We start from the raw sequence: 9,565 nt of genomic DNA on the forward strand, positions 1-9,565 counted from the left end.
CATTATAATATGAATTAAAAACTATATTAAGAAATATATATAATTTTTCAGAGCTGTGTTTAGAAAGAAATATTTTTATAAAGATAAAATATTATTTATGTTTGTTTTCTTTTTAAAAAGTTAAAATATTAATTATTATATAGTTTATTTAGGTAAGGAATGTAGATTCCACTTGATAACATTCTTGAGTTGAAGTTGTGCAAGGGAATAGATGCGTTGAAGATGATTTAGTTAGGTTATAGATAAATGCTAATAACTCAAAGAATAATGTATTTTTTTTAAGGATAGTGTATTTATTAAATGAAAATAAGTTGAAGACATAATTAATTTAAAGTATATATCTATTCCGTATACCTATATATAAAAGAGTATATCTCTTTTTGCTATTTACATCTTTCCAGCTTCATCATCTGAAAGAAAGTTTTTTAAATTAAAATCATTATTTTACCAATTTTACCTTTTAAATAACTTTTTCTTTCATAAATTTAACGGTATTTTTCAATTTAACCATTATTTTAAACTTAATAATTTTTAATTGAAAAATTATCTACAAAACAAATAAAAACTTTTTATAATTAAATTATAAAAAAATTATATTTAATTTATAATAATAATAATAAAATATTTATTATTAATTTTATTATTTTTACTATGATAAAAGAAATGAATGCACATGCATGCATGTATTTTCACTGGTTAATGAATAAAAATAATTTAAAAACTTTTAAATGGTAGTTGTTTTAGTAAAAAAAGTATAATTTTTCAGGTAAAACACTCAAAATGTTATGTTTGATTTCGTGTCTCTTAGCTTCTTTATTTGGATAATTTTTTAGCCTCTCTAGTTTCTAATCTCCATTCAAAAAGTTTTAAATTATTTCTTTCTCTTTCCGTTTTTTGGTTAAATCTAAGAATGTCAAAAAATAGGAGGCGGGACATATTTTGCTATTCTATATCTATTTTCATATAAAATATTTATTTTTATTCTCATATCCAGATTCAACGTGTATTAATTTTTTTGTCTCATATTCATCTCCATCGAATAATGGGTATAATCTATTATTTATACCCGCACCCGTTTTCTTACTACTTCAATATTAATTTTAAATAATTTTTATAAAATAATAAAAAAATTACGATAAATGAAACATAATATTGTTAAATATTCAATATTAAGAGAATGATTGTTTCTTTGATATTAAAGTACTTTTAAATAAATTATAATTGTTTATATTTTAGATTAGAACACCAAATAAAATTTCTTGAAAATCAAAACATTTATTGAATTTGCAAACATTAATGAAATGAGAATGGATACGAGGATATACATATCTCATACCCGTCCTATTTAAATTATTAAAATATTTAATTATATATATATATTTTTTTATTTTTTATTTCTTCTAAATATTTGATTTGTCATAAAACTCATTTGCACCTATATTATATTTTTCATCTTATCATAATCTTTGATGTAATTATGTTAAAATGGTGTATGTTAATTAAAAATTTATTATATCTCCCATATGAATATTTATATTATTTTTATTGGTTTATCCTTTATGCATGTTTCCCATTCCTCATGAATTGGTTTATCCATTCCACGTCGGATGAAATGCAGTCCACTTTTCATGTGTACCAATCCATGTGAGCATTCAAATGGGAAACCTTTGCACTTTCTCATAATTTTTTATTTCTCTTTTTAATGACTACTTTCTATCCACTTGCCAACTGTTTCCTAAGCTTATTAATTATAATCAGAACAATTTGAAAATATAATAAGAATGTTGTTGATAGGTTTCTACAAAATTATTTCAAATCCTATTGACCTCTTCATTCGCAATATTTCTTAACTTTTTCTAAAATATTACTTTGCAAAAGACACTAACACCTAACAATTTGGTGATTAAAATTTAAGTGTTGATAGGAGATAGAAGAGACATTTGAATATTTTAATGAAATGTGTTTGGTAATCATTGTGTGTTTACAATATGAAATGCTATGCTTTGAAATTAAGGTCATGTTATAAAAGTTTTTTACTAACATTAGTGGCTGTCTTTTGCGATTAGAGTGTGGTTGTATTTTAGTAATTAAAGTTTTTTTTTTAGAGAACTAATGTTATATCTAAGAAATTAATAAACTTTACAAACTTAAAATTTTTAGAAACTCTCTTGTTTTAAGGTAAAATAATAAATGTATTAAGAGTCTTGTTAGGTTTGAAATTAAAAATTAGATATTTTTTGGATTGATGATATTTTTTTTGTATTTTTGTGTAACTTTTGTAAGAACACGTGTGGTCTTTAACAATTTTAGTTTTCATGAGTGAATTTAATTTGGTCTTATTTTTTTTAAATATATTTTAAAATATTTACAAATCATTTATTTATTGGATTGGTCTTCAACAAATTTGTTTTTTTAATGTTAGCTTGGTCCCCGCTTCCTATATTTATTTTTGTGACATGTTTTAAAACGTTTATATGTGATTTTTATGGATGGGGTATTAATTTAGTTAGGTTTGGAGTCATTATAATATGAATAAAAAAATATATGTTAAGAAATATGTATAATTTTCTGGGTTGGTTTTAGAAAGAAATATTTTTATAAAGATAAAATAATATTTATGTTTATTTGTTTGCTTTTTAAAAAGTTAAAAAATATTAATTATTATATAGTTTATTTAGGTAGTAAATGTGATTTCAGTTGATAAAATTTCTGAGTTTAAGATGTGCATGGAAATAAATTCGTTGAGAAAGATTATTTTGTTAGGTTATAGATAAATGTTAATAACTCAAATAATATCATATTTTTCGAGGATAGTTGTATTTATTAAGTGAAAAAATTGAAAACATAAGTATTTAAAGTATATAATAAAAATAATTTTAAAACTTTAAATTATAATTGTTTTAGTAAAATAAGTATAATGACATTTCACGTAAAACATTCAAAGTGTTATGTTTTTTTTTTCTCGTCTTCCTTTATTTTTTATTTCTTTATTTAAATCATCTTATACCTATCTAGTTTCCATTGCATTTAAGAATTTTTAAAATTCTTTTCTCCCCTCTTATTTTTTTCATTAAATCCATGATCTTTCTTCTGCTCTCTACCTTGTCATACTTCTTATATCTAATTATTCGATTATCCTAATAACAACATCACTAATAAACTTTTATAAGTCGGCGTTCAATCTTAACAACCAATCAACGTTATAAAACAACATAGTGGTTATTATAAATTGTTGTAAGAAAATTATAAGTAAAAATAATGTTCTTGTTATTTGAAATGTTTTTAATTCAAATAAAATTTTATATTAACCACAGAATTTTACATTTTCTGTCATTTTAATACAAAATAGCAAAATAGTTATTAAAACTTAATTAAAAAGTATTAAAGTTTTAAATATGCCATATATAAAAATTTTAGTAGTCAGTTAGTTTTAATTGAAGATCGAAATTAATTAGATATTTTGTAAATGTCAAATTATAAGAGAGTGTAGTAAATGTTGCTTAATTTAGTATATTTTATAAATAATAAAATAATCTGTAAGAAAAGAGGTTATCAATTCTTTAAGAAGGAGAGTATTATAATATCGAGAATACCCAATATAAATGAAAAAAAACAGTGCTTGATTTTGGTAAAAGCACGCACTCCAAGCGCGTGTGGAAGAAATTCACTTGGTCGTGCAAATTCAAACATAGTCCGCTAAAATGTTGACTATAACCCTCCATACATTATTAACATTTTTAAGAATATGTAAAAAAGAATTATTATGAGAATAGGAGATAGTTTACAAGTAATAAATCTGTTACTATTTTTTTAATTCATTTTTTATTTTTAAAAAGAATAATTCTATTTGCATGTCAATGTATCACCTAAAATTAAACATAGCATACATAATCTTTATTATAAAATATATTTTACTAATATTAGTGGTGATATCGGGGATATATTTCAAATTTTCACATAATTATTATAATAATTTAGATTATTATATCTCAATAACTTGTTATAAATAACGATTGAAGTAAAGTTTGGATATGTTTGGATTACAGGAAGATGTGAAAATGTCATATTAATATAAATGATTTAAGAATATTGTAATTTAAAAAAAAAATTGAAAGATTAATGGATAGAAAGAATTAAAAAAAAATTGAAAATATCTTATAACGTTGTACTGTACTTTTGAATACAAATTTTAAATAAACTTTCTACTTTGTTGAGTAGATAAGAATAATTTAATAAGATGATTTAAGATATTATATATTGTATAAGTGATATTTAAAATTGTATAACTTGAGATAATATTTGAAGATGATAAACTCAAGACAAATGTTTGAAACCAATCCTTCACATTTGCTAGAAAGCATAATATTGAAAAGGTTGAATTAAATGTTAAGTTTCATAAATTTTGAAACATTCATTCGAATTATTAATAAATAGGTGACTGTTAATGAGTTAATGTAGTTATTATCTTATCTGTATCATATTGTTGAACTTTTGTTACATATTAATTTATTATTTTAAATTTTACAATTTTATAATTTTGTAATCTTGTATTCTTAATCTTATTATATTATAAACATAATTTTATAATTTTAGAAATTTAAAATTTTAAAATTTTTTAATCTTTAATCTTATAATATTATAATTTTATAACTTTAAAAATGTAAAATTTTAGAATTTTAGGATTTTAATATTGTAGGGTTCTGGAATTTTATAATTTCATAAAGTTGACGTATAAAATGAAAAGTGATCACATTCCTCCATTCAAGTCCTTTCTCTTCTGTATCACAAATTCAAACATTGAATTCGTCTTCTATATTTTCTTCCTGTGTCCATTCCACATAAGTAATAAAAATTTAACAAAATAATAAGTTAAGTCCATCTAAGAACCATATCATCTTGTTAATAAAAAAAATAATTATAAAAACAGAACTGAAAAATATAAATATATTAATACTTGAAATATCATAAAAAATTATTACGGAATTAAAATTTTCAAAATTTATGATTAAAACTTAACGAAACCTATTAAAAAGGTCAAAATATATTTGAAGGTTGAAAGAAGATTTTAATGTTGTTTAATAAAATGTTATGATTGAATAATGTTAATGTAGATTATTAAGATTATTATACAAATGATACGAACTTGGTGTATAGATCACCTAACAACTTAATTCGTGTAGATAAATACATTAAGTAATCAGAAATTGAAAGACAATTAACAACTTTAAATATTGGGATATTGAATGCTTTAAAACTATCCTCTTGTAGACTCGATGAACTTATAATAAGACAAACCTTAATTTATGATAGAACTTATTTAAAATAGTATTTTAGAAAACTGTAATAATTATTCTTTATTAAATATCTTTTTGGAAACTGTTATGACTATACTCAAAATAAAAAAGTTTGCACGTACACTGAATCAAAAAGAAGTACCATTGTATGGTATCTAGTTTATGCGTGCGTATCATTCTCACGTACTGTTAGCTTTTGAAGACTACTAATACAGATATCTTTATACGTATAGAGTTTATGGAAAGTGTGGTATCTATTGTTAGCTAACTAGAATAATCTTATATGTATTTATACTACTTGGATCTCTATATGAAAAAAATCTTATTTATTAATGAAAATTGTTACACTTAACTATATAGTTAGGTTTGAAACTGGTATTGTATTTTTGAATTAGTTATATTCATTGTATTTTCAAACTAATTGATAAATTATTTTCATAAACAAATATATCTCTAAAAGTATAAAAATGTAGGATGTGACTCTTTTCCCAAATAATATTAACTTTAAATCAAATTCTTTATTGTTATATTTATTTTATTTTTTTATTTTTATGAGCGTGTAATCTAAAAAGATAATCATATTTTTCCAAGTTACGCATTCAATACATTTATTGATGTTTTATAGGATTTATCCGACAATTTTGACTGTATATTTTTATTGATTTTCAGGATATCTTTCATTTTTCATGCCTTAAGTCTAGTTATTAAATCATTTAAGATATATGTTTGCAAAAGATGGACATGTATTTAGAACTGTAACATATTTTTTGACATATAAATAAAAACTCAAAAATAATATTTTAAAATTCTGAGATGACTTTAAGTTTTGAATTTTGGTTATTTTAGAATCGAAATATAAAATCATACGAAATTTAAAAAGTATTATTATTATTTTTGAATTTTTATCTTTAGTTAGATAATAGGTTTCAATTTTTCAGAGTCGAAATTCATTTCTTTATTAGGATTAACTTTTTATATGTTTTACATTTTTACAATATTTGTTTTATTATGGTGTTTTTGTTTTTCTCTACAATTGAGATATGCGAACGCCACTGTCATTTCTAGATATTTTTTCATTATCATTACAAATGTCAACGCTGATTCATTCTCTTCATTCATGCTCTTTCCCCTTCCCTTGCCACTGCATGCAAACATTGTTGTATTGTATATTTCATTGCAAAAAGTTTGTTCTCTCGTCCTTGCAAATTCTTTTTCCTGTTTCGGAAGACTTGTTTTCTAATGTAACCATTTTGTGTTCAAGTTACACACACGAGATGTTTTCTATAATTGTAAATTGTGGATTTGCTGCGATCCACACTCTCGTTCTTTTATTTATGCATTTAAAATATTCAAATTATATTTTATTTCACATATAAATTTTAATTTTTTTCTAAAAATTATCAATAAAAATATGTTTCGGTTAAAAATCGAAGTCTAGAATTTCACTTTTTTATCTCATTTGGATATATTTCTTCTTTATAGCAGTGAATAATCAAAATATTGGTCTATAACATTATGATTATCAAGATCTATTAACTCAAAAATGTGTCATTTGCGGTTAAATAAAAGTGTGATAAAATTTATGTTTTTAAAAAAAGTGAGAAAATTAAATAGAAGTTCCAAAATACAAGAAAAAGGAAGCCCATCTTGAATGCATAAAAATCAACCAAGATATTTGCGAAGGAAAAACACAGCGCACTAAAGATTGTCTGATACGAAATTTTACTTCAATCTTTTCCTATGATGAAATGACACGATACTGTGATTGGACCTGATGGATTCTTGTTTTGCTAAATATCTTCTTCACGGTACTGATCTACATGATTGCTAATGTAAGATTTTTAGTTATAAAGCCAATCAGAAAAATCAGATTAAAGAAAATAAGTTTTCTCTCAAAATATTAACTATATTGTGGCACTCGTTGATTCCTCTGCAACTAAGTCATTCGTGGGAGAACATCGTCCTTATAAGTAATGTATCTAAAGATAATTACAAATTTAATATCAAACAACTTAAATCTTATAAAAAAATAAATAAATGTACTAGTAATCAGTGACGAAACTTGGACACAAAATTTAAGGACGCTAAATTAAATTTGTTACATATAATTTTTTTTAGTTAGAACTTTTTTTTTTTCATTTTTTCTCTTCATTTCTTCGGCTTAAAACAAGCACATATAATAGTAGAATTCAAAAAAATATGACTATCATTTGTTATTATATCATGATATAAACCATAATACCATTTTGATAAGCCCTTCGTACCTCATCAATTTGATTTGGTGGGTATTGTCAAATTTGAAGACGTTTTTTCCGGATCATGTTCTAATGAATTTTTAAATTCATTATATGTAACCTTAGAAAATTTAGAGATTTGTTTTTCATTGTCTTGAATACTTGGTTCTCATGAAATTTCTTAAGTTTAGTTAATGTAGATGTTTTTTTTTTGTCATCTTTATCACAAGCCTTCCTCTTTCAAAAAAAAAATCAATTATTTTACTCTTTATCATAATCTTTCTAATATAAATTTATCACCTCTCACCTATTTAGAAAAAGAAAATTTGTATTCACAAATTACAATTATCACGATGCAAAACATAATAAAATTCATATAACTTTAATTAAATAAGCAACGCTATATAAATTCAAAACTTTAAACAATTTACCATAGGCAGCAAAAAACATAAAATTCCTAAATTTCATAATTAAGGATTATAATAATTTGGGAAAAAATACGACTAAGGTTCATACAAATTTCATAAAACAATCCCTAAAATCAAAATTAGGATTTATACTCATTTGGAATAAATTTAATTTGGGAGAAACATCCTAAAAAGAATCATAAATTTAACATATATAAATTATAATAAGATATTGTTCCGGTCTAGGAATGATGGCCAAACCAGAACAATAATTATCTCTCTCTCACTCCTGAGTTCACCCCCTTTTTTTCTTAATCCCTTATGTATATATAGAGTCCTTCAATTTTTAAACTGCATGTTGAGGTCGACCATTCCCTGGACGGTACAGATACTAACCTTGATACGTGAGAGATCATCCGAAAATATATACTTTAATTTCAATTTATGTGTTCTCCAATCTTTGTTTTCTAATATATCTCGTTGTATTGATTTCTTCTCACACATTTTCATAATAATTTACATTATGAAAAGTTCTTATAGATAAAAATAAATAAACTTTAATCTCTTTTATAAATCAATGTCTCAATTGAACTTTTTATTTTATCTTTTATTATATTTTTTTATAATATAAACTTAATATAAATAATATATAAATATAATTTTAAAAAATAAATTTAAAAAATTTTGGGGAGCCGTGGCTTCCATGTCATTGAGTAGGTCCGTAGTAATTCTTTATCAATTAAAATTTAGAAGACGGGATGATTTCTTAGTGTAAGGATGGACATTTTTTTTGGTTTTAAAGAATACTTCAAATGCATTTTTGTGGAGTCATCACCAATTTTTTTGAGATAATATCATAGTTTACTTGAAATTAAATAAATAAATGATTTAATTTAGTTTTGATGTATTATTTATGAAACACGTACGTAGACACCATGTATTTTAACATATTTCTGAGACACTTCTTAGATTAAAGTTGATTGAAAACGATAAAATTATAAACGAGATTAATTAAATATTTTACACAATTATTTCTAACATTCCTCCTAGATTAACTAAATATAAAATTAGACGTACTTTAGTATTAATTTATAAAATGCTTACATAGTACAACTCAAGATCATAGGGTAAAAACACTTTCTGAATTCTTTTTTTTTTTAGTTTAGTTTACTGTTTCATCTTTTTGTATAAATATTTTCTGAATGTTAAAGAAAGCTTACAAAGGAGTTAATTAAATTAATATAAAAATAAATAAAAAGAATACTAGTTTTCATCTATTTTAGAGAAAGTTACACATGTATAATAATTTAATTATATTACAACTTTAAATAGATGAAAGAAAAGTAGTATAATTGATTAGACTTAATATATTCTTAAATATTCATATTGAACTTATTTCACTAAATATTAACATTTGTTTAATTGAAAATCTATAAAAATATGGTGATATAGGAATTTTATTTAATTTTTATAAATTGTCAAAATAGGTTAAAATTCGTGAGCCAACCGGATCTATCATAGGTTTGATCCGAATTTGGTTATTTTTTTTGTACATGTTAGTACGACCAAAAGTGAATCCAACCAACTGAGAACCCAACTCACTCGGATTGAATTAATGGTGACCTGACTA

The sequence above is a fragment of the Vigna unguiculata genome, chromosome 3 (assembly GCF_037176805.1).
Source record: "Vigna unguiculata cultivar grain cowpea cultivar isolate G323 ecotype 2 chromosome 3, ASM3717680v1, whole genome shotgun sequence".
Lineage (NCBI taxonomy): Eukaryota > Viridiplantae > Streptophyta > Magnoliopsida > Fabales > Fabaceae > Vigna > Vigna unguiculata.